The following is an 8,041-nucleotide window of genomic DNA, read 5'->3' as shown; positions in this document are numbered from 1 at the left end:
TGATTTAAAGAAACACTACATGTTAGACTGTGCAAGGGCAATGTGGTCAACCTGATAAAAGATTAGTTTACTTCCTCCTCCGCAAATTGCCACAATGACAGCAGAAATGAAACAACTAGAAAAATGCAACTATGCAGCAGTGATGACTTGGGTCTGTCACAACCCTCTGTCAGCACAGTTTTCAGTTACAGCCTTGAATTGTAGGAGAGTTTGTTCATTCTCCGCTGATGTCCACACATTGAAAGTTAAAGCAGAAGTAAGCGATCCGGTCGTTTTCGCTAATGCTGCGTTCCAGGCAGGCTTTTGAAATCGTAAATTACAGCTTCAAGTCACAACTTACGACTTTGTAGCGTTTCAGGCAACCCACTCATGTTTTTCCGACCTGTTTTACCTGTGAAAGTCACTATAACGGCCACTCGTAACTTCTGACCTGTGAACTCGTACCAGATCAAACTGGTACGACTTCACAGGTCGGAAAAACACGAGTCTACGAGTTTCCTTGAACGCACCATAACAGTCCTCGTCCCTACGTCGCCACATTCACGGCGTTCCTTGGCTGCACACACAGCCCTGCATGCCGTTCTCTCTCCTCATTGGATAAAAACTGTAGGATACGATAAAAGTTTTCTCCTCGGCTCAGAGCAGAGCAGAGGGACTGACAGACCCGTGTTTCGGTCCAAACACTCTATGTAAGTGATTGCTGTCGGAAGATATAACTATTTAAGACTTATATTAACACAAATCACTTACTTCTGCTTTAACTCTTTTCCTCCGTCTAGTAAAGTTTTCTCGTTCTTTCTGTATGTTCAAACAATGTGCGGCTTCTTTTAAAGTCAAACTAACCATTTATTGAACTTTAAGTTGTTCATAACATAAAGATCTTAATACAGTCTAAGTTCTGTAATGAACTTGAAGTCTAATCATTAGGAGTGCATTTGGGTTTGTTTTTTGTTGTTGTTTTTTTTCAACTGATCAGAGCTTAAAAAAGAATGAGCCATACCTAGTAACAGGGTCAACTACACGCCCTCACAAAGATAAAAGTTTTCTGTCAACTCCTTGCTCAGAGTTGCTCTCAGCAACTTCCTAAATCACTCTTAACTCTTCTGCGACCTTAAAATAAAGTTTTGAATCTGAATACTAATTTCACCATTCTAATGACTCTTCTGAAAATAAAAACATTTTTGAGAGAGGAGTCACTGTGTAATATATCTAAAGCTAAATATTTCACCAGCACTGTTTCATTACTGTTTGACACATAATTAAGTAAGATTGTGGAGTTTTCAGCCCTGCGTTCCTAAAGGGTTGGGGAAGGAGTAAGAGGAGATAACAGGAAGTCTCTCTTGGAATTTATTTTTGATGTTTTAAGGATGCAGAGGAGGACACTTCTTTGTTTAGGGAGATAAATGAAGAGCTGCACTTTACTTTCACTTTCTAACTTTTTCAAACTGTACAGGACCTGGGTCACATCTGAGTAAGTCCCATAAAACCAATCCAACTGAAATCATTGTTGTGTAGTGGTACATTTAGAAAAGTTAGTGTTATTTGCTGGAACTTTACGTATTTTGTAGAAACAAGTGAGTTCTTAAAGCAGATATCAGTGGAATGTTTTTGTTAATATAAGTCCTAAATAGTCCTATTTTCCGTCAGCAATCACTTACATGAAGTATTTCAGCCTAAACACGAGTCTCTCCGTCACTCTGCTCTGCTGTAACCCGAAGGGAAAATTTTCCTTGTGGGATACAAGTGTTATCCAATGAGGAGAGAGAACGGCATGAAGGGCTGTGTGTGCAGCCAAGGGATGCGCGTGAATGTGGTGACGTAGCACGAGGACCAATTGATGCCTGACAAGGGCGGGGGCTGCTAACTCATGGTGCGTTCAAGGAAACTCGTACTTTGTGTTTTTCCTTCCTGTGAAGTCATACCAGTTCGATCTGGTACGAGTTCACGGGTCGGAAGTAACGAGTGGCCGTTATAGGGAACTTTCACAGACAACAGGACGGTAAAAACACGAGCTACGAGTTACCTGGAACGCTACCAAGTCGTAGTTGTGACTTGAAGCTGTAACTTACGGTTTCAAAAGCCTGCCTTGAACGCAGCATTAGCCGAAACGGCCGTGCCAGTGATATCTGCTTTAATTCCACATTGTTGCTCATTATGTTTACGTAATGTAAACTGGTTTAATGGTTGTTTTAATCTCTTGATTCCTGCAAATTCACTCCTTTGGTGTTTTTACTGTGTGTGTGTGTGTGTGTGTGTGTGTGTGTGTGTGTGTGTGTGTGTGTGTGTGTGTGTGTGTGTGTGTGTGTGTGTGTGTGTGTGTGTGTGTGCATCAGTTAGAACCAGGAATTTCCTCTATTCTGCTTAACAGGAAGTGAGTACAGGGCCCATATTCACAAAGAGTTGCGTTTAGTGATGTAATTTTGAGAAAAACCTTAACATTTTTCCTCAGTTAAGAGTAGAAGCTGGTAAAGATAAAAGATTTTCACAAAGCATGTCAGCCCTTACGGGAGCTGAGGTTGTTGTTGTTGAGGAGGAGGATACCAAACAGTGAATGACAGTGATTTAAAGAAACACTACATGTTAGACTGTGCAAGGGCAATGTGGTCAACCTGATAAAAGATTAGTTTACTTCCTCCTCCGCAAATTGCCACAATGACAGCAGAAATGAAACAACTAGAAAAATGCAACTATGCAGCAGTGATGACTTGGGTCTGTCACAACCCTCTGTCAGCACAGTTTTCAGTTACAGCCTTGAATTGTAGGAGAGTTTGTTCATTCTCCGCTGATGTCCACACATTGAAAGTTAAAGCAGAAGTAAGCGATCCGGTCGTTTTCGCTAATGCTGCGTTCGAGGCAGGCTTTTGAAATCGTAAATTACAGCTTCAAGTCACAACTTACGACTTTGTAGCGTTCCAGGCAACCCACTCGTGTTTTTCCGACCTGTTTTACCTGTGAAAGTCACTATAACGGCCACTCGTAACTTCTGACCTGTGAACTCGTACCAGATCAAACTGGTACGACTTCACAGGACGGAAAAACACGAGTCTACGAGTTTCCTTGAACGCACCATAACAGTCCTCGTCCCTACGTCGCCACATTCACGGCGTCCCTTGGCTGCACACACAGCCCTGCATGCCGTTCTCTCTCCTCATTGGATAAAACTTGTAGGATACGAGAAAAGTTTTCTCCTCGGCTCAGAGCAGAGCAGAGGGACTGACAGACCCGTGTTTCGGTCCAAACACTCTATGTAAGTGATTGCTGTCGGAAGATATAACTATTTAAGACTTATATTAACACAAATCACTTACTTCTGCTTTAACTCTTTTCCTCCGTCTAGTAAAGTTTTCTCGTTCTTTCTGTATGTTCAAACAATGTGCGGCTTCTTTTAAAGTCAAACTAACCATTTATTGAACTTTAAGTTGTTCATAACATAAAGATCTTAATACAGTCTAAGTTCTGTAATGAACTTGAAGTCTAATCATTAGGAGTGCATTTGGGTTTGTTTTTTGTTGTTGTTTTTTTTCAACTGATCAGAGCTTAAAAAAGAATGAGCCATACCTAGTAACAGGGTCAACTACACGCCCTCACAAAGATAAAAGTTTTCTGTCAACTCCTTGCTCAGAGTTGCTCTCAGCAACTTCCTAAATCACTCTTAACTCTTCTGCGACCTTAAAATAAAGTTTTGAATCTGAATACTAATTTCACCATTCTAATGACTCTTCTGAAAATAAAAACATTTTTGAGAGAGGAGTCACTGTGTAATATATCTAAAGCTAAATATTTCACCAGCACTGTTTCATTACTGTTTGACACATAATTAAGTAAGATTGTGGAGTTTTCAGCCCTGCGTTCCTAAAGGGTTGGGGAAGGAGTAAGAGGAGATAACAGGAAGTCTCTCTTGGAATTTATTTTTGATGTTTTAAGGATGCAGAGGAGGACACTTCTTTGTTTAGGGAGATAAATGAAGAGCTGCACTTTACTTTCACTTTCTAACTTTTTCAAACTGTACAGGACCTGGGTCACATCTGAGTAAGTCCCATAAAACCAATCCAACTGAAATCATTGTTGTGTAGTGGTACATTTAGAAAAGTTAGTGTTATTTGCTGGAACTTTACGTATTTTGTAGAAACAAGTGAGTTCTTAAAGCAGATATCAGTGGAATGTTTTTGTTAATATAAGTCCTAAATAGTCCTATTTTCCGTCAGCAATCACTTACATGAAGTATTTCAGCCTAAACACGAGTCTCTCCGTCACTCTGCTCTGCTGTAACCCGAAGGGAAAATTTTCCTTGTGGGATACAAGTGTTATCCAATGAGAAGAGAGAACGGCATGAAGGGCTGTGTGTGCAGCCAAGGGATGCGCGTGAATGTGGTGACGTAGCACGAGGACCAATTGATGCCTGACAAGGGCGGGGGCTGCTAACTCATGGTGCGTTCAAGGAAACTCGTACTTTGTGTTTTTCCTTCCTGTGAAGTCATACCAGTACGATCTGGTACGAGTTCACGGGTCGGAAGTAACGAGTGGCCGTTATAGGGAACTTTCACAGACAACAGGACGGTAAAAACACGAGCTACGGGTTACCTGGAACGCTACCAAGTCGTAGTTGTGACTTGAAGCTGTAACTTACGGTTTCAAAAGCCTGCCTTGAACGCAGCATTAGCCGAAACGGCCGTGCCAGTGATATCTGCTTTAATTCCACATTGTTGCTCATTATGTTTACGTAATGTAAACTGGTTTAATGGTTGTTTTAATCTCTTGATTCCTGCAAATTCACTCCTTTGGTGTTTTTACTGTGTGTGTGTGTGTGTGTGTGTGTGTGTGTGTGTGTGTGTGTGTGTGTGTGTGTGTGTGTGTGTGTGTGTGTGTGTGTGTGTGTGTGTGTGTGTGCATCAGTTAGAACCAGGAATTTCCTCTATTCTGCTTAACAGGAAGTGAGTACAGGGCCCATATTCACAAAGAGTTGCGTTTAGTGATGTAATTTTGAGAAAAACCTTAACATTTTTCCTCAGTTAAGAGTAGAAGCTGGTAAAGATAAAAGATTTTCACAAAGCATGTCAGCCCTTACGGGAGCTGAGGTTGTTGTTGTTGAGGAGGAGGATACCAAACAGTGAATGACAGTGATTTAAAGAAACACTACATGTTAGACTGTGCAAGGGCAATGTGGTCAACCTGATAAAAGATTAGTTTACTTCCTCCTCCGCAAATTGCCACAATGACAGCAGAAATGAAACAACTAGAAAAATGCAACTATGCAGCAGTGATGACTTGGGTCTGTCACAACCCTCTGTCAGCACAGTTTTCAGTTACAGCCTTGAATTGTAGGAGAGTTTGTTCATTCTCCGCTGATGTCCACACATTGAAAGTTAAAGCAGAAGTAAGCGATCCGGTCGTTTTCGCTAATGCTGCGTTCGAGGCAGGCTTTTGAAATCGTAAATTACAGCTTCAAGTCACAACTTACGACTTTGTAGCGTTCCAGGCAACCCACTCGTGTTTTTCCGACCTGTTTTACCTGTGAAAGTCACTATAACGGCCACTCGTAACTTCTGACCTGTGAAGTCGTACCAGTTCAATCTGGTACGAGTTCACAGGACGGAAAAACACGAGTCTACGAGTTTCCTTGAACGCACCATAACAGTCCTCGTCCCTACGTCGCCACATTCACGGCGTCCCTTGGCTGCACACACAGCCCTGCATGCCGTTCTCTCTCCTCATTGGATAAAACTTGTAGGATACGAGAAAAGTTTTCTCCTCGGCTCAGAGCAGAGCAGAGGGACTGACAGACCCGTGTTTCGGTCCAAACACTCTATGTAAGTGATTGCTGTCGGAAGATATAACTATTTAAGACTTATATTAACACAAATCACTTACTTCTGCTTTAACTCTTTTCCTCCGTCTAGTAAAGTTTTCTCGTTCTTTCTGTATGTTCAAACAATGTGCGGCTTCTTTTAAAGTCAAACTAACCATTTATTGAACTTTAAGTTGTTCATAACATAAAGATCTTAATACAGTCTAAGTTCTGTAATGAACTTGAAGTCTAATCATTAGGAGTGCATTTGGGTTTGTTTTTTGTTGTTGTTTTTTTTCAACTGATCAGAGCTTAAAAAAGAATGAGCCATACCTAGTAACAGGGTCAACTACACGCCCTCACAAAGATAAAAGTTTTCTGTCAACTCCTTGCTCAGAGTTGCTCTCAGCAACTTCCTAAATCACTCTTAACTCTTCTGCGACCTTAAAATAAAGTTTTGAATCTGAATACTAATTTCACCATTCTAATGACTCTTCTGAAAATAAAAACATTTTTGAGAGAGGAGTCACTGTGTAATATATCTAAAGCTAAATATTTCACCAGCACTGTTTCATTACTGTTTGACACATAATTAAGTAAGATTGTGGAGTTTTCAGCCCTGCGTTCCTAAAGGGTTGGGGAAGGAGTAAGTGGAGATTATAGCTGCTGCGCAGCGATGGGTCGGGTCCGGGCTACTTTTGGGCAAATTTAGGCAATTCTGAGCAACAAACAGGAGAATAGGAAGACAAGACAGTTGTCCTTATAATGTCCAATTTGCATCATTTGAGGATTGAACCCACAACCTCGGGAACCAAAGACTGTTGTCTATCGCACTGAGCTAATTGACAAGTGGCAGATCAACAGTGGCTTCACACATTGATTAAGCCATTCACTGTCGCGTAGGCAGAAAAAGAAAAATGAGTTTTTGAGGTAAAATAATGATATGTATTTGTCAAACATCTACTATGGATCTAAGATGTTAGAAGCCTTCGCACATGGTCCAGTCCAAGCTATTTGGATTTTTAAGTTTAGAGGCTTGCTGTGATGCCACCATTAGGACAATTATCTTGTGTTTCGTGTTGAGGACATTTGACATTTCAATTTGTCATCATCATCATCATCCTGGCTGGGTCTCAAACTCACAACCTCTGACACCAAGAACCAGCACTTAACTCAGTGAGCTAATTATCTGGAAGTGAGACATGGTGTGTGTCTTCTCAAATAGACTCAGGGAGTCAGTGTCCGGGCAGCAGTTGTGAACGCAGATTTCTGTGATCTAAACAAAAATCTGTTAATACATAAATTGCATTTAGACAGCAAAATAGCTTGAGGACATCTGTCATCATCATCATCATCACCCTTGCTGGGTCTCAAACTCACAATCTCTGACACCAAGAACCAGCTCTTAACCCACTGAGCTAATTGGCTGGTAGTGAGACCTGCTGTGTAGCTTCATTTATCCACTCAGGTGAGTCAGTGCCCGGGCAGCTGTTGTGATGAAATGGTCAAAATTTCAGAAATTCAGTCATCTAAACAAAAATCTGATAATACATAAATTGCATCTTGACAGCATGGAAATGTTGGTGATTTGTTTTTAATGATAAGTGTTTTGCTTCATAAGACAAAATATGATGTTTAAAAATTCCACACTCACATTGACTGCAGTTGTTCCCATGAGAGCAGAATTCAAAATGTTCTCAAAAATTCAGTTTTTGAGATAAAATTCTGATATTTGCTAAACTTCATCAACCATGACTCCAGAATATTGTCATTTTTTTTCAGGAAGATTGAAAATGTATTTATCAAGAATTTGATGGTATATGTTTACAGTAGTGTTTACAGTCAAACGTTTTCATGCACTGTAGGCTCAGTTTTTGCTTAATCAAAAATCCGAGAAACAAGTTTTGTGGAGGACAGTCTGGAGATGCTCTGTAGCAAGTTTGGTGTCAATTGAGCAAAAATTGTGGGAGGAGATACATTTTAAAAGTTTTACAGTTATTGAAAAAAACAGAGTGATGGACTTCATAATTTGTAATAAGTTTAAGTGGACAAAAGTTTCAGCAGTATTGAGGCTACATTGTGGTGAAGTTTCAACACTGTAGCATCTACCGTTGGTTTGGTAGGAATTTTTAAAGTTTTTAAATTTAAACGCTTATTGTGCCCCCCCTGGGAGGGGGGGGCACATGTCCTTGGAGTTGAGTGAATCTGGCATGGGACTGAACCTTTGTGCAAAGTTTGGTGAGTTTTCGCCCATGG

Source organism: Trachurus trachurus (genome assembly GCF_905171665.1).
Source record: "Trachurus trachurus genome assembly, chromosome: 9".
Classification (NCBI taxonomy): domain Eukaryota; kingdom Metazoa; phylum Chordata; class Actinopteri; order Carangiformes; family Carangidae; genus Trachurus; species Trachurus trachurus.
The sequence above is the reverse complement of the archived record's forward strand: the minus strand, read 5'-3'. Positions refer to the sequence as shown.